General features: G+C 37.0%; 1 protein-coding gene across 6 annotated transcripts in view; it reads left to right on the plus strand.

The window, feature by feature from the left end:
* Positions 1 to 21,429, plus strand: part of LOC116416881 (glutamate receptor ionotropic, kainate 2) — a 416,816-nt gene that overhangs the window by 310,038 nt on the left and 85,349 nt on the right. The gene's annotated exons all lie outside the window — the stretch shown is intronic.

Genomic DNA, 21,429 nt, shown 5'->3' on the forward strand with positions numbered 1-21,429 from the left:
TGGAGAGAATTAATTCATCAATCTTGTGTATTATAAACCGGATTATACCGACCATGCGTGGTCATCAATAAGCGAAAACGCTTATCAGGAACTTAGAGTGAAATGATGCACGTAGCAATTCATGGCTGAAGATGACTCTATTCAGGGGTATGCATGAAAAAGGTTAATATTAGAATATCAGAGCTCAATAAACAGGATAATGAGAAATTCTGCTCATGAATTCTAAATAGTGCGAAGTCACCGAGTCAACGAATTTGCAGTCAATGCGTGTGTTTACGAATTAATGCAAAGTCTTATCAAACGCTTAGTGAGAAATACTTTACAAAGCAAACTATAAATCTAATAGTCAAGATAATGAAGAGATATAAGTTCACTATCTTGTGTATTATAAAGCGGATTATAACGATATTATGAAAACATATTACAGTTAGTCATCATTTATGATTATCATCATTTATTTAATGTAATAAATAAGATTGAAATTTGGCCATCTATTTTTCATTGTCGTACTTTTCATTTCCATAACACGACTTTTGGTTGACAGTGTATAATAGGTGTAATAGTTGTATAACAGGCGTAATAACGTGTACATTATATTCACTTTAAAGTACTAAGATTAAATAAGTATTCATTTAGTTGGGATTTCAAGCAAATTTTGCATTTTTTGCCTATTTTCAATGATTTGTAGTTCATAAGAGATGCATTTTTAACTAAAACTATCCAAATACTTTTTTCGAGAAATTTTCTGAATTTTTTAATAAAAATCTTTTTAAAGCCCTAATATACATGTTAAGACTATCTTATTTGCATTTTAAACCTTAAAATGTGAAAATCTGAATGTTCGATGAGGACTCCGAGAACCTCAATACAGTAAAAGGATACCTTTTTATAGTAAAAAAGTAGCTGTAATGTTTCAGAATGGGTCTGACCTTCTACTAGAAGTTATGTAGAAAACTAACATGATATAATGGCTAATAAGTGGTAGTATATATAACCTAGTGCATTTCATGTCTATCGATACCAACAAAGTTGCGCAGCTAACTAGCTATAAGTACAAGTAGAAAAGCAGTTCATAACAAGTAGTTTACCACTATTGAAGCTAGGCTAGGCTCGTAGTAACATATCATGATATAATTTTAATTAAAAGTGATGAAAATGAATATCCAACTTTTATACCTATGCCTATAAATTGGATTGTTTTATCCAATCACTATAAAAATAGTCATAAAGATGGCTGCTGGAACTAGAAAAAATTCTACATAATTCTTAATATGGCAGGGGACATACGTTTGTTGCAAAAAATAAGAATATTAATTGGTAAATTATGGATACGTAATAATCTAGTATTGATATTTAAACTTTCGAGTCATCATAAATTTGTAAACTTTAAATACTATCTTGCAGCACAAAAAATTATTATGTTATACTTAAAAAAACAATTGGAGACAAAAATATTGAAGTTTGTACTTATTATGTTATACACTGATATTATATCATGATATGTTGCTACGGGGTAAGCCCAGCTCTTAAAGTTGTGAACTACTTGTTGCTTACTGCTCTTTTACTACTCAAACTTAGCCATGTTACTTTGTTTGTATCGATAGACTTACAATTTACTGAGTTATATGTGTTAAATTTGCGTATAAAACCACTTATCGGCCATTATATCATGTTTGTTTACTACATAAGTTTTAGTATGAGGTCAGACCCATTCTGAAACTTTACAGCTACTTTTTTACTATAATTTTTACTGTACTGAGGTGGTCGCAGTTCTGATCAAACATTAAGGTTTTCAAATTTTAAGATTTAAAATGCAAATAAGGTAGCCTTAACACATATATAGGGCTTTAAAATTATTCTTATTAAAAAATTCAGAAAATTTCGTAAAAAAAGTATCTGCCCTAGTGGAAATGGATTGTGTACCAAAGTGTGTCAAAGTGTGCCAAAGTGTGCCAAAGTGCAGCAAATTTCCGAATTTGAACACTTTGGCACACTTTGGCACAGTATGGCACACTTTGGCAGACTTTGGCACACTTTGGCACACTTTGACACACTTTAGCATACTTTGGCACACGTTGGCACACCCAATTATTTCCACTAGGGTGGATAGATATGCTATTGAAAATAGGCCATTGAAAATTGCCATTGTAAAAATTTCGAGTCAGGCACGATATCGCATCATAAAGCGTATCAGTCCTAGACTTAGAAAAATTCTAATTCTTGAAAATAGGCCATTGAAAATTGCCATTGTAAAAATTTCGAGTCAGGCACGATATCGCATCATAAAGCGTATCAGTCCTAGACTTAGAAAAATTCTAATTCTTGTCGAAATAACTTAGAAAAATTTCGTTACATAATTTAAACACGTAAAATTTCGAATAAGATCAGATAACGCAAATCATATCTGCATAAAATCTCTTCTTGTAACAATACGATTCAAATCAAGATTACGCAACTTAAACGCGTATCTGTTTATTTTTGTTTGTAAAAATCAAACCGGATTTACCCATTTAATTTTTGTGATACTTAGAATATATGCAAGATATACGCAATATTCTATTATTTATTTATTTGAATATATTTATTTTTGTTATAAAGAACAAAAATCTCTTTATTGCGATAAACCTCCACTACCTGGTATCCCGGACCTGAACTATCATAATTGAGAATTATTATTATATAAAAATTTAAAATCTTTCTATTTAATCTGTTGTCAGAATCACGACGCAGATTAGTAAATGTTCGCGACTTTTCAGATAGTAATATCAATAGATTTTGTATTCTTACATAAATTTAATTACTACAGGACCGAGATAAGTCGTGACCGTTTCAAAATAATATAAATAATTTAACAATAGGAACTGTAACTTGCCATGCACGATTCATTTTTTTGATTAGTGAGGAACTGAAATTTTCTTCTATATGTAAGAATGCTATATCTACTTTATCAATAGTTTAACTTTGTACAGGGTGGCCAATGACGAGATCTAGGCAGTGTGCTCCGTGGTTTAAGGTGTCTAGGTGTAAAATCATTTGAGGACTGTGTCTAGGTGTATAGAGTAGCCTATGCCAAAGTCTAGGTGGTAGAATACTCAAAAAAATTTACTAAAAAGCATTGAAAGCTCTAAAAAAAAATTAACTTCGAAAAAAGTAAAAGGTTAGGCGAGTTTGATATATTAAACGCGGAGGAGCAGATAAAGAAATTGAAAGACAAGACAATGGCCCTTATAAGCACAGTATGCGGAATCGGGGGGGCTATATGTAAGGAAAACTGGAAGATCAGAATGAAGCTTTTCGACACACTCGTACAAAGTGTAATGGAGTATGGAGCGTAGATTTGGGGGCTGGAAATGTCACGAAGAGCTAGAAAAGGTACAAAGAATATATATCAAACCTACCTGATTTTTTCTCCCTCCGCAGACCTCTTGCCATTTCGTACCTAGTAGTAACCTTTTACTTTTTTCGAAGTTAATTTTTTTTAGAGATTTCAATGCTTTTTAGTAAATTTTTTTGAGTATTCTACCACCTAGACTTTGGCATAGGCTACTCTATACACCTAGATACAGTCCTCAAATGATTTTACACCTAGACACCTTAAACCACGGAGCACACTACCTAGACCTCGTCATTGGCCACCCTGTACAAAGTTAAACTATTGATAAAGTAGATATAGCATTCTTACATATAGAAGAAAATTATTTATATTATTTTGAAACGGTCACGACTTATCTCGGTCCTGTAGTAATTAAATTTATGTAAGAATACAAAATCTATTGATATTACTATCTGAAAAGTCGCGAACATTTACTAATCTGCGTCGTGATTCTGACAACAGATTAAATAGAAAGATTTTAAATTTTTATATACTAATAATTCTCAATTATGATCGTTCAGGTCCGTGATACCAGGTAATGGAGGTTTATCGCAATAAAGAGATTTTTGTTCTTTATAACAAAAATAAATATATTCAAATAAATAAATAATAGAATATTGCGTATATCTTGCATATATTCTAAGTATCACAAAAATTAAATGGGTAAATCCGGTTTGATTTTTACAAACAAAAATAAACAGATACGCGTTTAAGTTGCGTAATCTTGATTTGAATCGTATTGTTACAAGAAGAGATTTTATGCAGATATGATTTGCGTTTTCTGATCTTATTCGAAATTTTACGTGTTTAAATTATGTAACGAAATTTTTCTAAGTTATTTTATAAGTGTAGAAATATTTGAAAATATTTTAAGTCTTTTACCTGCTCAAGGCATAAGTTGCTCAAGAGCAGGGACTAGGCGCTTTAGTTGCACTGGCGCTTATGTTGCGCTTCGGCTAGTGAGCTCATACTAGCCGTGCGGGTCCTTCTATAGGCCTCGGAGCGAGCGGGGATCGTGCCGCCGAAAATACTTTCACATTCACACTTTCACACAGACATTCACACCTATGTACAAAACCCATTCATACAAATAATTTATAATATGCGCGCGCTACGCCGCCGCCGCCGCCGCTGCGCTCGCCGCTTCTATATACATATATACATGTAGTGTTGCACGCTCTCCCTCTTCTTTCGGTTTTGCTGCTACCGCTGCTCGCTGGTTCGTGGCGCTACTGAAGTTGCGCTGTCAGCTGTAGCGCGGGCTTATCCTAGTTGAAAATGGGGGAGCGCAATACTCGCGTAAAATCTAAAAATAAAAATGTATTCAATAAATTTTAGTTTTTATTCTGTATAGTTTTTTACGGGGCTTGTACGGGGCGTTACAATGTATATATTTAAAACTTGACTATTTTTCATTGATCTCATAACTTATTTAATCTATGGCTACAATTATTAAAATTACTTCAGCATTTCTTAAATATGTATTAAATGCTAAGTGATTGTCATTCATAATAATTTTTCGGAATACAACAAACTCGCCTAACATTTTACTTTATTAAAAATTAATTTTTTTTTAATTTCAGTTCTTTTCAGTAAATTTTTTTAAGTATTTTACCACCTCGACTTCGGCATATGCTACTCTATACACCTAGACCCCTTCCTCGAATGATTTTTACACCTAGACACCAAAAACCACTGTGCGCACTACCTAGACGTCGTCATCGCCACCCTGTACACTGAGAAATTATTCGGATAGTGGCGGCACATAGCATAAACAGCAACTTTACTATGAGCTTCGCGCGACAGCTCTCCCAATTTTAGGAGCGCTACTCTCCTGAGTGCTGTTATTCCGCCGAAATTCTGCGGTTTTGATGCGACAGCAGCCCCATACGGGAGAAAAGAGCACTAAACGGGAGCATTGCTACACGATTTTCGAGTAGCAACTGTCCGACATTTATGGAGAGAGGAGCTAGTGCGTTTAGTGCACCATTTACTCGGGCCGGGGCAGCAGCTGCCTGAAGAATTTCACAGTTTACACCTAGACACCGTACTTGAATGATTGTTATACCAAGACACCGAAAATTACCTGAACCTTGTCCTAGGCTACCCTAGCTACCTAGTTACTGCTCCGGAACGCAAAGTATGCACTGGCAACCTCTTAGTTCTAAATATCGTAATATATTATTTATATTTGCTTGAGAAAGCAATTTCCATCTGTATATAACTGTGCGGCTAACTTAACGGTCCTAACACTTCTTGCGGCTAACTTAACGGTCCTAACTTGCACTTGGTTCGATTTGGATTTCGAGAATGGCTTATGACGCTTGTACGACGCTAGGATGTCTCGGACACGAGAGACGATTTATTCGAAAAATTTAGTTATAGTTTATTATTTCCGATAATTTTATTGGTTATGAGCGGCTTTACTTGATACGGCTTTCGACTGATATTCTATTAAGTTTTAAGTCAGTCATCACGCTCTTTGGCTCTATGCCGTTCGGTCGCTTTATTTATACTATTGTCGTCGGCTACTCCCTCAATTACGCTGTAACTCAGTAGGACTATTTCTAATATTAGTTTTGTTATTATTTTATACTAAAAGTAGAAATGCGAAATTTTTGAGCATTTCACAATATGTCATGAGGAAATATTTAAAAATTTTACAGGAAATTTACAAAAAAGGGTGTGCCTAAGTGCTTTTACCTAAAACGCTTCCATTTTGCCTTGAAAAATCTCTTTTAGTTGGCTATATAAGCAAAAATTTAGAAAATCTCAGTTTTTCATGGCGATAACTTTGAAACGAATAGCTGTAGAATTCTAAAATTGTTTTTCTGTTCTTTTGGGGGTATGCTGGACTGGGTAACAAAGTTTGGCCAGAATTTTAAAAAATTGTTCACGAGATGACGTGGAATGTCCCATATGTATATATATATATATTGTAACGGGGTGTAAATTAATAACTCGTTAAACGACTGGATCGCGTTCCCTCGATGCGGCGGAGGACTCCTCTCCGCCCGCGAAATACCTCCGTTGCATGCAGCTGTTTCAGCTGCTTCTGTTTTGCTGGGTCTACGCGCCGCCTGGCGCGTGCTCGGCTGCTCAACTGCGTTAAATAAGTACTAATAAATAACGCCCGCGGAGGCGGCGGTATTCGCAGGAAGGAACAGGGATCGGAAATAAGCGAGCGAGGTTTAGAAATGACGACAACTCACGTAAAATAAAAAGACTAAGGTTATATTTACTAGTCGCGAAATAAACGTGAAGTTACAATAATGAAATGATAATACGCGAGTCGCCAACAACTTTGCGACACGCCGCGACGCCAGAATAATCGCGCTCGCACGAGTGTATCGACGTGAAGGTCGCGCGCGCCGGATCACCCTCGCATGGATGATAGACACTCACACATGCACTCTCTCCCATGCACTGCGCGCCACACAAACCTTCTCTCTTTCATCGACGACGTTCCTGGTCCCGGACAGGCCGCAAGATTGCGTCACCACGCTGGACCGCTAGGCTAAGGACAGGAACACCTGGACTCCACGTCTCACTCACTCACAAAGTACACCTCTATCTGCTGGACACAGCACAGCACACGATATCGCGAAGCTTTTGGAATTCTAGCGAAGTCGCGTGTTTACCTAGCGAAGGCCGAGAGCTATCTGAGCGCGCACCTGAAGGATGAGCCCGTGCGCTCGCTCTCTTTATCACTTTCGCGCCTATTGCCGAATTCGCACGTGTTTATTATCGAGCACACGACTCTACGCTGTTTCGGCGCGGCGCAGCGGTACTCATACCGCTACGAGTTGGCTGTGGTGCTCAACTCGTTACAATATGATATACCTATCTTATAAGCCATTTGAACCTTAATATTGGTGTAGATAAGAGTTTAATCCAGACAACGACACCAAAAAATTCATGAAGATACCTTTTTATAGTGCAAAATTCATATTTAAGCCTGTGGCAAAGCTTATGAATTGCTTGGAGCATTCCTTAAAAAATCACAGATGTAGCAGACATTAAAATAAAGTAAGTCACTGTAAGTAGTATATGTGCAAGGATAGGGACAAGATGGCGGCCAAAGAGGGGAGGTAAGAGCCTCAGTCGGCGTACAAGGATGGGGACAAAGATGGCCGCCGTTGTAGGGAACAGCTGACGCTCGTACAAGGTTAGGTCCAAGATGGTGGACAGAGTGGTTGGTTTGTGTACCTCTCCCCTCTAGCCAGCGATATAGCGTGGCTGTAGCGTCTGTGGGAGTTACCCCCTCCCTTCAGCAGCTGTCAATGCATCGTGTACATGTTGCGTCCTTTTAACTATGTGGTGGTGAGGTAGATTTCTGCACCTTCCAACACGTATGCATACATATGTGTACATGCACGTACGTATGCATACATATGTGTACACGTCCGTACGTATGCATACGTATGTGTACATGCACGTACGTATGCATACATATGTGTACACGTCCGTACGTATGCATACGTATGTGTACACGTCCGTATGTATGCATATGTGTACACACATCTCTACATTCAGGCATATGTGTGTGTGCACGCGAGCGCCTGCTCGAGAGCGTCTATACACGCTCAGATGAATATAATAATAATAATAATTATAATAATAATAATAAATATCAATAATAATTACGTAAAACTAAATAAATAATAGGTGCAGGATATATGTTCAGTTTCTGTAAATAAGGAAAAACAGGTTTGTATTTTATGTATATATATATATATATATATATATATATATATATATATATATATATATATATATATATATATATATATATATATATATATATATATATATATATATATATATATATATTTAAATAATGTGCTGTATTTTCAATATTTATGGAATAATAATTCACAATAATAATATTCACTTAGGTGTCGTAATTTTTGCAATTACAGTTTCTGATATTATATTACAATGCAGTGTTAGCAGTTCACTAAAAATTACGTCAAAATAATTTTTATTAAAATTCTCGTCAAAGTTAGTTGATATTGTATTTTTAATTTCAGTATTTTTCGAGCGTAAATACTGTTTGACATAGAATTTAGTTTGAGGGAGTACAGTATTTTCAATAAATTTTTTGTAAACATTATTAATAATATCGTTACTGCACTGTGACACTGCAGAGACTATTTTGACACATGCCTCAATCGTATAGTCGATACACTCAAGCATATTAACAATGCCCTCAAAAGTCGTCTTCTGTAGAACAATTGCAGGAGAGTACGCTTTTTTCTTATTGCACACTTCATATTCTACACGTTCGTTAGTGATTATTGATGTGTAGCTAGTGGTGGTCTTCTCCTCGATTTTATCCATTAATATAGCTTTGGTCCCATATGAAGTTGTAAAGCTCAGTGTAATTCCGTTGAACGAGATCTTGTCAAAAGCTGCTGGATTATTCTGTACTTCGTCACTAAAATAACTATTAATTTTAGCAAAATGTAGTTTGAACGTAGTCCATGTGTCGGTTGTGAAATTTATACCAAAAAATGTTTGATTAATTATTTTTACAATACAAGTAAAATCGTTATTGCTTTGGGGCTTAAGAGCAACGATAATTTTTTTAGTACACGATGTGTTTAATGGATAAACTCTTGAATATAGTAAATATTGCAGAGCATCTTTTCGTGAATTATAAGATGCCATTGCGATGCGCTTTGTATCTCTTGACAAACGAGTGTTGTTCATGTTTTAAACAAAACTTGTAATACTACTGTGAAAACTGATGTGAAAACGTACGTCTGTTACTTAATGCCGTAGCAACTTGAATACTCAAAGACTGTCACAGCCATCCTTTAAATACGTTGGCGTTAAAGGGTAGTATACGTGTTTATACAAGAGAGGGAAAGAGAAAAGAGCGTGTATGAATAATAACTCTAATGACTAGAGTATGGTGAAATTTGTGTTTAAATATAATTACCTAGATAGTACGCTATGCCGTCGCCCCACTACGGCTGATAGTATCGGACAGCGACGCTTCACTGATGCATTTAAAATGTCTCATAAACTCAGTCGTTCAAACGCAGCCTCAGTAATAACGATGCGTCGTTATCGTTCTTTTAGTTAGGAATCTAAAAATGACTTTATTATTATTAGATCATTAGTATAATCTAAATGACTTTATTATTATTAGATCATTAGTCGCAATACCATGCATGGATAGTCTGTGTCCGTCCTAAGCACGTCATTAACAACTCATACACAGCGCGACGTTGTAGACCATTAAACTCCCTAAACGGTCACTTCGATAGGTCATTAAGGGTCTCGGGTCGGTTCAGTGCTCTCCAGCCCCCGCCAAACGTACGTCTGAATTTCCAAAGATTCACTTTGTAGCCCGAAAAGTATCCTTCAAAATTATTTTATTACAGGTGCATTAAAGTGCCTACATATAATAAAATAATTTTCGTGGATATACGTATGGCTAAGGATGGTCCGCTGTTATTAAAGAACGGTATCGTCAGGAGGTTCAGAGTGGGAAAACTATCGGTATATAAGGTCCTAAGGAGTAGTTTAGTTTACTATTCTAAACTTACTGTCTACAAGTGCGGATTGTGCACAGTGTCTAGTGTGTTGTGCAGCTATCTGAGTCACAGAGAACTTCTTCAGTGTACAAAATGGATTTCAAGACGGAGTCTTTGTTCAAAATCTTCAAGGATGCCCTGGACGTGGCATTCCTCCACGCTAGAGGTGACAGCGAGTGTATTCAAGAAATACGTAGGTTTCGGGATGAACTTCACGAAGTGAAACTCTATATGAGAGTCTATCAAACTCGTGGCGGAGAACGGACCAACCGCACCCTGACCACGGCGCTGAGGGATGCTGTCAGGGATGTGAGAAGGTTGTTCCGGGAATTTATCCAGACGCAAAGCACGGTGTGTATCGGTGTCTTACATAGACACAGGGTCTTTAAAGAGGATTTAGACTCTTTAGAAACCGTGTCTATAGTGCTTAGAGCACGAGGAACCGAAAACGCACCTGAAGTAAGAGCCTTGATGGGTCATGAGAGAGGGTAAATATTTATTATTAAAATTCGTAATGTATTAGTTAAAACTGCGACTTTAATATTATTACTTATTTTAGGTCTACAACGCGATAATGATGCTCTCGACGCTCTGAATGCAGAGCTACCTGGAGACGTGTCATTCGGTTTAAATGACGAGGACCATCGGGACGCCGAATTGATGGTTTTGGAAGAGTTTGACGACGCAAGTTCTAATCATCATCGTCAAAATCAAGAAGAATGTGTGAATAGCATAGGTGATTATAGTGACTCTAGTGAGGGCAGCTCAACTCTAGGCAGTGGCTGGACCAGTGATTTGAGTGGCTGCTTCAATGAGTACGAAAGAATACGCACAGTGGAGAACCTGGATGAAGAGTCTATGGAGATTCCGGACGCGCTATTGGAAGAAGCAGCCATAGCAGCTGAGGAAAACTTTTCACTAACTGAAAGAACCGCAGTAGATCACCCTGAGGTGGCCTCAGCGGAGCTCCAGGAGGCCGCAGCAGCGGAATCTAATGAAGTCGCAGAAGCTGAGGTTCAAGAGGTAGCAGCAGAGCTTCAAGAGGCCGCAGCAGCGGGGGTTTCCGCGCCAACAACTGCAGACCTTCCAGGAGCACCCGAACCAGCCGCCCCGGAAAATAGTGAGTACTTTGCTGTAGTTTCGGATAGTATAGATTACTATCCTAGATTTAAGACTAATGCTAGGGAAGTTAATTTAAAAATAAATGAAGATGTTTTAGTTAGCGATAGACCGGATGATTTACAGAGATGTATGCGGAATTTATTTAGTTATATAACTGAAAATTGTGCGTCGACTGATTACGTAGGAATCACAATATCTAGTAATTTTCTACCAAACGGACCGTTACATAATTTTAGATTGTTGACCGACTACCAATTCAACGATCTCTGGAGGATGATAGATCTTATCACTCAGAGTTCGCGTGAATTGAAAGTTGATGACACGTTATGTATTAGAATAATTAGCATCACACCGCCTATGGGTAGTGGGTCCCTAATAAATTATGATATTATAAAATCAAAATCCGTAGTTAGCATAGTTAATAAAGACGCTAAATGTCTACCGCGCGCGTTAGTCGTAGCCTTAGCGCACTGTGCAAAACAGGAGCAGGATTCGCCTATCGTGAAGAGTGAGTGGGAACGGATACGAAAAAGTAAATTGAAATTTCAGCTGGAAAAAGCTGAAGAGTTGTGTAGAAACGCAGGTGTTGATATTAATGAAACACTTGGTTGTGGGTTGCCCGAAATAAAAAAATTTCAGGATTTTTTAAAATTAGGTGAGACTATAATTAACATATACACGTTAGAGCAATTAGGTACTGGTGACTCAATATTTTTTGATGGTTATAAATACGTAAAATCTGAATATAAGCATATAGATAATGAGGTAGGTCACTTTGACGTTATCACCAGCTTAACTGGTTTAACAGCTTGTAGATATTACTGTCCCATTTGTAACAAAAAATTAAATCGTAAATCAACGCACAAATGCGCGTATACGTGTGACCGGTGTATGACTACACCTATGTGCCCGAAAAAAACCGAAATAATAAAATGTCGCGATTGTTCACTTAATTTTTACGGTGAAGCGTGTTACAATAGACATTTAAAAATAAACTCATTTAATAAAAATATCAGCATCTGCGCTGCCGTGAAAAGGTGCAACACTTGTAATAATATCATATCCGTTTGAACAGAACGCTCATGAATGCGGTAAATCAGACTGCCCCACTTGCACATGCGTAAGACCGTATAATCATTTGTGTTATGTACCGATTGTCCGAAATAAAATTTAAAAAAATGTTGAGAATACGGTAGATAGCAAAGCCATAGAAAAACTAGCGCATGCTTTTCTTTTTTATGACTTTGAAACTACCCAAGGGGAAGAGTTCGAAGGTCTCAGTAAAACTTCTTTTAAACATAATGTAAATTTAGGTATAGCGCAGTTATGCTGTGAAAAATGTATTGATTCAAATATGAATCAAGAATGCGAGTTTTGTGGCGGTGGTGTAACTGTTGTGTTCAAAGGCACCAATACCGTAAAACTATTTATTGAATATATAATAAATGCAGAAGCGTCAAAACCAAAAAATATAAAACAAATTGTGTGTATAGGACACAATAGTAAGAGCTTTGACGCTCAATTTATATTAAAATACTTTGTTGAAAAAACAAACATTACACCTAAAGTTATAATGAATGGTACTAGTATCATGCTTATGACTATAGGTGAAGGGCTCAAATTTGTTGACAGCTTAAATTATTTTCATATGAAATTATCTGACTTACCAAAAGCTTTTGGTTTTTCCGATGATCTGATTAAAGGTACGTTTCCGCATTTATTTAATAAAAAGGAATATTATAACTACGAAGGTACTATACCTGACGAGAAGTTTTTCTCTCCAGACTCCATGGGTGTTCACGAAAGAGAAAAATTTCAATCGTGGCATAAAGAGATGCGAGAATCTAATTACGTTTTCAAATTTCAAACTGAAATTTTAAAATATTGTAAAACCGATGTTGACATTCTTAGAAAAGCTTGTTCAGCATTTAGAAAAAGTTTTGTAGAAGTAGGTGGTACATGTCCGTTTGTTGAAGCATCGACAATTGCTAGTGCTTGCTCGAAAGTTTTTCGTAAGAACTTTCTCAAACGTGACGAAATAGGCATAATACCGCTTGGTGGTTACAGGAAGAAAAATACTCATTCTAAAGAATTTTTAGAATGGTTGCTTTTCAAAGAGAAGGAGACAGGATTAGACATTCAACACGCTGGTAAAGGAGCTGAGGTTAGGCTCACCGAAAACATTTTGGTTGACGGTTACTATGTATCGGTCACCGGTGATCGATACGCTTTTCAATATCATGGGTGTTTTTATCATGGTTGTACTTCATGTTATAAGGGTACCGAACGCTTAAAATCTGTACCTGGTACGAATTTCGAAGAAAAATATAGTAAAGGCTGGGTATATATTAACTGAAATTTGGGGTTGTGATTTCAAAAAAATAAAAAGTAATTTTCCAAAAGACATAAAGAGATATATTGACAATCACCCTCTGTTATGGTCGGACACTTTGACTCCTCGCGATGCCTTTTATGGTGGTCGAACGGAGAATACCGTAAATTTGGCAGTAGTAAAGGAAGGTGAAACGATCGATTATCTCGATATATGTTCGCTTTACCCTTACATTTGTAAAACAGGTAAATTTCCTATAGGCCACCCTGACATTTTTGTGGGGGATGAGTGTAGGCAATTAACCGGGGATAATAACTGTTTAAGTAAGGTCGAGGGGTTAGTAAAATGTCGAATTCTGCCTCCACGTGATTTATTTCTTCCTGTACTACCTGTGCGAATGCACAAACGTCTAATGTTTCCGCTTTGTAGAACATGATGCGAGAATTTAGAGCAGGAGGATTGTAACCACGAGCGTTTAAAAGATAGAGAGCTTACAGGCACTTGGGTATCGGAGGAGTTGAAAAAAGCCGTTAGTTTAGGTTATAAAATTACTGCCATATATGAAATATGGCAGTACAAAGTTAAACAGTATAATCCAGAGAAGAATGAATCGGGCCTGTTTGTTGATTATATAAATACTTTTTTAAAATTAAAACACCAAGCTTCTGGATACCCGAGTGACTGTAACGACGCGCAATCACGTGAGAACTATATTTCAGAATATGAGCGAAAAGAGGGTATAAAATTAGATAAAGAAAAAATAGCTAAAAATCCTGGCTTAAGATTTTTATCTAAACTTTGTTTAAATTAATTTTGGGGTAAGTTTGGCCAGCGAGAAAATATGGGCGTTACAGAAATTATAAATGATCAGGTTAAGCTTATGGCAATTTTACAGTCATCTGATAAAACCTTGAAAAATGTATTACATGTCAATCAGGAAACTTTTTATATCAACTGGGCTTACACAGACGATAATTATAAACCATCATCTGTAACAAACGTTAGTATAGCCGCTTATACTACGGCTCAGGCTAGGTTAAAACTATACTCTTATTTAGAAAAACTTGGTAGGAGAGTGCTGTATTATGACACTGACTCCTGTATATACTTAAATAAAAATACCCCTGGAGAGTACAAGGTACCTACAGGATGTTTCTTAGGTGATATGACTGATGAGCTTGAAAGTTATGGTGTGAAAAGTTATATCGAGTCATTCGTTACAGCAGGACCCAAATTTTATTCGTATAAAATTAAAAAAACCGATGGTTCCACGCATGAGGTGTGTAAAGATAAGGGTATTTTTTTTTTTTTTACATGGCATTTGGAACTCGAAAGTTCATCGCCTCATCTACGCAAGCCTTCCACGCTGCCCTATCTTGTGTCAACCCCACCCAAGATGCACCTCTCCGATCGACACCCACCCGTTCTATTTCTACTAGATTCGCTTTTACGTTGTCCTCCCATCTACGTCTAGGTCTACCTAGAGGTCGCGTTACCATCGGCCTGCCCTTCATGACACGCGCTGCCGTACGGTCGTCTCCCATTCTCGCTACGTGCCCTGCCCATCCCAATCTGCGCGATTTTATTATTCTGTTAATATTTGGTGACGCGTACAGATTGTGTAACTCATCATTGTGTAGTCTCCTCCATTCCCCGGTTTCCTCATCTTTTTTCGGCCCGTATATTTTTCGCAAGACTTTATTTTCAAATACCCTAAAACGGTTGTCCGCCTGCTTAGTGAGAGCCCACGTTTCGCACCCGTACAGAACCACCGGCAGTATTATTGTCCTGTATATTCTTATTTTAACGTTTTTAGACAACAGGCTCGACTTAAGTAAATTACTCACGACGTAGAAGCAAGCATTACCCGAATGGAGTCTCTTATTTATTTCGACATTAATCTCGTTTCTATCATTTATGGTCGTATCCAGATACCTGAATTCGCTAACCTTTTCAAAAGTAAAATTCCCAACTCTGAGATCTTCCTCCCCTCTGCAGATGCCTAGCTTATCCACAATCATGTACTTTGTTTTTGATTCACTCACTTCTAACCCTGTATACTCCACCGCTTTTATGAGGATTTACGCGTTTCTTGCTACCGTTTCCCTACAATCCCCCAGTATATCCAAATCATCTGCGTAGCCTAGTATCTGCGTGTTTCCATTAAGCGTTGCGCCCAGCTGGCTAACCTGCATTTTTCTAACGGCATACTCTAACGTTAAGTTGAACAGCACCGTAGAGAGCCCATCCCCTTGTTTTAAACCATCGCGTATCATGAAAGGTTCTGATACATTACCACCTACTCGGACCTTTCCCGTGCTTCCGTTCAGACATATTTGAATTAATCTCATGAGTTTTTTCGGTACACCGAGAAGTACTAGAATTTGATACATTTTGCTTCGCTTAATAGAGTCGTACGCTTTTTAAAAATCTATAAATAGTTGGTGTATGGTTTCGCAAAATTCCCACTTTTTCTCTAACAACTGTCTTATGGTAAACATTTGATCGCTCGTCGATCTGTTGCGCCGAAATCTGCACTGATAATCTCCTACTATATCTTTCGCGAATGGAGTGAGTCTAGCTTGTATTACGTTTGACAGAACTTTGTAGCATGTTGCTAAAAGTGAAATACCCCTATAGTTATTGCAGTCTGTCTTATCCCCCTTTTTAAAAATCGGTATAATGATAGATTCCTTCCAATTTTCGGGTATCGTTCCATTTTTCCAGATGGCACATACTAGTTTATAGATTTTGAGAGTGAGCTCGACGCCCCCATATTTGAGTAACTCAGCTGGTATAGAGTCATTTCCCGCGGCTTTATTGTTTTCTAGTTTTTTAATCGCGGCCTCTACTTCTTGGTAGCTCGGTTCCTCCACGTGGGGTTCAGCAGTGTGAATTTCGTCCCCTAATTCTTCGCTATTTTCGTGCACGTTTAATAATTTATCGAAATAATTTTTCCACAGCGACAGTAATTCGTTGTCATTTGTTACGAGGTCCCCGTTTTCGTGCTTCATCAATTGCGCTCTACTCCTTAAACCCTTTCTGATGGCGTTAATCCCTCTGTACATTTCGCGGGGGTTATTTTGCTTACTGTTAGTTTCTATTCTCCTAATAAGATTCTTTTGATACTCCCGATTCTTATTTCTGTAGATCGCGCTCGTCTGTTTCCTTACGTTAGAATACTCTTCTACGGTCCTATCGCTTCTATTTTGTAAGCTATCTAATTTAGCCTTTTTGCGCCTTTCAAACCAGAGTTCGCACTCTTCGCCAAACCATGGTTTGCTCTTTGGCTTTTTCTTTTTACCCAGTACTTTATTCGCGGCCTCTTTTACCGTTTTTTCGATGTCCCCCCATAAGCTATTCGGTTCGTCATTCCCCTCCGGCGATGTGTTTGCTTCTTCAAGTGCCTGAAACCTGTTATTAATTTCTATCTGGTACCTAATTCGCTCTGTTCTATCTCGTAGTTTCTCAATATCGAAGCTTTCTACCTTGTTTGCTCGCTTACTATTTTGATTCGCTACTAGTCTAGCTCTTAATTTGGCTACTACTAGGAAGTGGTCCGAGTCGCTGTCTGCCCCTCTGTAAGCCCTTACGTCAAGAACATTAGTATGACGTCTTTTTTCAATGAGGAAATGATCAATTTGGTTCTGTGTGGCCCCGTCCGGCGATGTCCACGTTGCCTTGTGTATGTTCTTGTGCTTAAACACGTAGTTTTGATTAAAGATCTTTTGCCGCCGCGAAATTTATGACCCTAATACCGTTATCATTGCTGGCTTCGTGCAGGCTTTCCTTACCTATAGTAGGCCTAAACATTTCCTCCCTGCCTATTTTAGCATTGAAATCGCCTAATACTATTCTTGTGTCGTAAGACGCGAACTGGTCGATTACCTGCTCTAAAGTTTCGTAATAGTGATCCTTAGCTTCTTCTTCTTTGTCCTCCGTAGGACAGTGTACATTAATGAATACATATCTATATCATTCACCTTCGATAATGATGTACGAGAGCCTATCATTGACGGATTTGAAACTTTTAACCGAATGTATGATGCTTTTGCTTACGAGAAATCCTGTGCCTAGAGATCCCCCACTCCCGGCCCCATACAGGTACGTGAAGTTACCCGATGCTAGTACTCCGCTATCTGGCCACCGCGATTCCTGTATTGCTACCAAATCTAGATTGTACCTATCAGCTTCCTTTACGAGTTCTTTAAACGCACCTGTTCTGTATAGACTGCGAACATTCCGAGTTCCGACCCTTAAGTCCCTTTTGGTTCGGATTTGATTTTTTTGAGCCATGATGTTATGTTAAACCCGCGCGCTTCGGATCCTGTTCCGATCGCAGGTGAGTCCACCGTTCTAGAGGTGATAACCCCCATACCTCTCTAGAACTAAGTATGAGAGTTTTCCGACTTTGACTAGGACAGTGTCAATTCGTCGTCAGACACACTACGGTTTCATTCTCGCATCCTAACGCCCCCCTGCAAGGCAGCGCGCCTTTGCTGGCATCGTTACCGCGTAAGACCAGGTGACGAATCATTCTACACATCCCCTTTCGGGGCAGTTGTCATCGCTCCCGCATCCTCCTCGGCAGCAGGATTTTTGCCCATTTTTGTAATGTGTGATGAAAGAGATAGATTGAGAGATAAGAGATAATGTGAAGTGTTTTTGTTGTTGTGGTGCTTGTGTAGTGTTTCTAGATGAATGCGTTCAACAGTGTGGGCTCATCACACCCACGCCTGTTCCTATCGGCTGTCCGCGGCTGTAAAAGAAAGTTAAGGGTATTAGTTTAAATTATTCAACAAATAGTAAAATTAACCATGAAAAAATAAAATCTTTAGTTTTAAATAAGGGTGATAGAATTGTGCATAATTTTACTTCAATCAGGCGTACGGCGATGCATGATGTCGTTACATGTAACTAGTCAAAAACATGTAAATTAAACAGCATGAAAAGACGCTCAAATAGCGTTAATTCATCAAGTCCTTATGGATTTAAAAAAAGACGTATAAATAATTAAGTTTAATAAACTTATTATTGTAAATAAAATTTAAGAAATATTTATAAAATGTATATATTGTAAATATTTTGCTTAGAAATATAAATCAACTAAAATTGTAATAAAATTCGAAATATACGGAAACCATTTTAAAGAATGTAAAAATTTATTTTATTCGTTATATACATAATGTTAATTTAAAAAAAAAATTTGTTTTAGCTTTAAATTCAGAGAGCACTGCTACTTGTAACGTACCGACGTGTCATTATTGCTCTACATTCAAGCAGAGTTTGGAGGGTATAGCCTGGAGACAGGCTATAGGTTATTTACTTAGGTTAAAGTTGGAGAAAAATAATTATTATAAAAAATATTTAGATGAATTAAGTGTATTTGCGAAGGTCTGCAATGTAAAGTTTAGTGCCCAAGTCAAATATCAAAGCAAGTGTGAGTGGTGTATGATATGTAATAGTAAATTTTGCGATGCCGATGATTGTCCTCGAAGAGTTACAATAGTAGACTATGAATATTTTTGTACTTACTCAAACAACGCCAAAGTCACCGATTTATTACGATGGATCATTTACTGTGATGTACTATCTATTCAATTTACTATAGATAACAAATATGATATTGGAGTATGTACAGATAACCATAGATGTCCTATACACGTTAATAGTGATAAGTATTTTTGTAATCATCGAAAAGGTGACCCAAAACTTAGTTTAGATTATTATTTTTAATGTTTAATAAAATTGAATAAAGTTTAAAGAGTTAGCACTTTATTTTTGTCTTAATGTGTTTGTTTTATTCTTATTTCCAGTACCTAAAAAAATTAACCTGGAGGAAAAATTCTGCATAAACTGTAGCGTATCTAACTGTCGCTTCTTTCCTGAGTATAAACAATCATTGGAAGGGCTGGCATGGCATCGTATTGTACATACACTTTTACTAATGAAAAAAGAGAATAAGGAAAAATACGTTGATATGTTAAAAAACTAGAAATACTTTTCACAAATTACTAAAATTTTGTTTTCATTTCAATGTCGGTACATAATACACAACTGTAGTTTCATGGTGGACGATGAAATTCTTGATAAACGTTATTGTATTTTTTCATTCAAAAATAGACATATTAGTCATTGATTAAAAATGATCGAGATATATGATGTAACGTCAATCGACTTTATGGTTTCCAACGTTGAAAAAATATATGGTTTTACAGATAATCCCTACTGTCCAATACACGTAACAAAAAAATTAAGATATATGTATACAACTTGTGGTGATTTATCATATGAAAAAATAATAATGCCTTTTTCGAAGAAACATCGTTATTAAAATGTAATATTTTGTGTATTTGCTAAATTTAATAAATAATAATTTTAAATAATTCTAATGTGTAAATTATTTCTAAATTCAATAGCTTACCTTATGAATTACATTATTAATATTACATACGCTAACAAGCTTATAAAGTGAAAGAAGCTAAACGATAGCGGTCATTGCTAGAGTAGCGGCCTCGGAGTGAACTTGTATATTAGCTAAATAATAGCTTGTCGTGTACACGGAGCGCGTGCGTGACATGCTCGACAAATAAGCTTTTTCTGAAAAATAAAAATGAGTCTACCATGGAAACACCCTTGGACCTCTATGATATGTGGCCCGACAGGCTGCGGAAAGACGCACTTTGTTAAACGATTTTTTCGGAATATAGATGTCATGTCAGACACACCTTTTGCCCGTAAAATGCTTTACTATTCAGAATGGCAAGACGGTTACTTAGAATACCGTAAGGACGTCACATTTCATGAAGGCCTTCCACAGGATGAGGATTTTGTGTCGGATTCTAGACCGAAATTAATAGTTATCGATGACCTTATGCGCGAATCTTCCAACAATACGATTTGTGATCTTTTTACAAAAGGTTCTCGTCATCGAAATTTATCATGTATTTTAATCTCACAGAATTTATTTCATCAAGGACCGAAACAAATAGATATTTCGTTAAATGCTAACTATATTGTTATTTTTAAAAATCCACGAGATCGTGCTCAAATCCAGCATATGGCGCGTCAAGTTTATCCTGAAAATTCGAAATTCTTACAAGAAGCTTATTTCGATGCCACGTCGGTTCCTCACGGTTATTTACTGTTAGATTTAAAACAAAGTACTCCTGAATCATGTAGAGTGCGCACATGCATTTTTCCTGATGACAAGCATCAATATGTCTATATTCCACGTAATATAAAAAGAAACGTAGGTGAGACTGATTTACCAGTCCTGCATATATAATGGCACCGTCAACATCTAGAACGTCACTCGATACTAAAACAGCGAGGATATTACATGCTCTGTATCACTTAAACAAGGAGCAGCGAAAAGCTGTACTGAAAAAAGCAAACCGGAATCTAATAAAAGGTATCTGCGAATGTGCTTTAAACACATTGAAAGGTAACGTACCTTTAAATGCAGTACAAAAAGTCAAACTCAAAAAACATAAATCAATCTTACGTCGTTTATCAGACAAAAAATCGAAAGTCTGGAAAAATAAAAAACGTTTGATTGTTCAAAAAGGTGACGGGTTTATAGGTGCGTTACTAGCACCTGTTATAGGTACAATTATTTCGGCATTAATACCAAGTAGGCAGTAAAAATGCAACACACCCGTAAGATGGTACTAGTACCTCATGACAGTATAACTAAGTTACAACAACAGCAGCAGCAGCCCCTGAATAATGACATGTTACTAAGCAAAAACGAGGTCGTAAAGGTCTCAAATAGTGTACAAACCCCTGAAAACCATTTATCACGACTAGATTTTGAAATGAATGAAATTTTAAATTCTTCTGAAAAAGACGAGAGAGAAAAGTGGCAAAAATACAAGCAGGTGTTACAAAGATATTTATTTTTTGTAGAAGATCTAAAGAAGAATATTAAAATTTCAAACACGCCAAGTGTTAAAATAGAAGAGCAGGAGTATGGCATTGACATGGCAACCATTGCTATGTCAGTACCAGTAAGCTATAGACATAAAGCTGAGTTAATGCTACAATTTTTT

The sequence above is a fragment of the Nasonia vitripennis genome, assembly GCF_009193385.2.
Source record: "Nasonia vitripennis strain AsymCx chromosome 3 unlocalized genomic scaffold, Nvit_psr_1.1 chr3_random0011, whole genome shotgun sequence".
Lineage (NCBI taxonomy): Eukaryota > Metazoa > Arthropoda > Insecta > Hymenoptera > Pteromalidae > Nasonia > Nasonia vitripennis.